Below are 673 nucleotides of genomic sequence, written 5' to 3' on the forward strand. Positions count from 1 at the left end.
TTGGTGGTTATATACCACTTTAAGTTTTAATAATCACGCCACGTTAAAGTATTCCTTGTGTACTGAGCCCAAGAGTGTCAATTATGGTTTTTTCTTCAGTGAACACACAAAATTATACAACAAGCTTCATTCCTGTGGAGTCATGGTAACCCACTCATAACCGCTCGTAAATTGGACGTACAGTTAAGCCCGTATGACACTTGCCAATTTATTGGCCAATCCATTGGATATTGGATTGTGTACCCACTGACACACGCCAATGTCTAGCCCAATCTCAGTTTCACAATATTGGGCACAATTTCTTGGCCAATCTACAATTTAGAACAGGTTCTATTTTCTCGAGGCCAATCTCCAATCAGAACTCAGTCTTGTCGACTCCTAGTGGCCAAAACTAGAAGCTCTTTGCAAAACATTTCACCTCGGATTTTTAATATCATATATAAAAACTTTACAAGCATAGCAACCCATGAAATAGCTCAAATAATTAATGTGTACTTTGAGAGAATATAAATTCACAAACATCAACTGTCTAAAGTGGGTAATTCGGAAATAACATTTCGGATATTTAATGAATAAAAACGTCGTGTTTCTCCTCGATAGCGTCTATATTTTGTTTATTTTACAATTATTAAACTATTTTTCATGATTTGAGCGCTAAAGTTTCGGGTGAAAG

Source organism: Ischnura elegans, chromosome X (genome assembly GCF_921293095.1).
Source record: "Ischnura elegans chromosome X, ioIscEleg1.1, whole genome shotgun sequence".
NCBI lineage: Eukaryota > Metazoa > Arthropoda > Insecta > Odonata > Coenagrionidae > Ischnura > Ischnura elegans.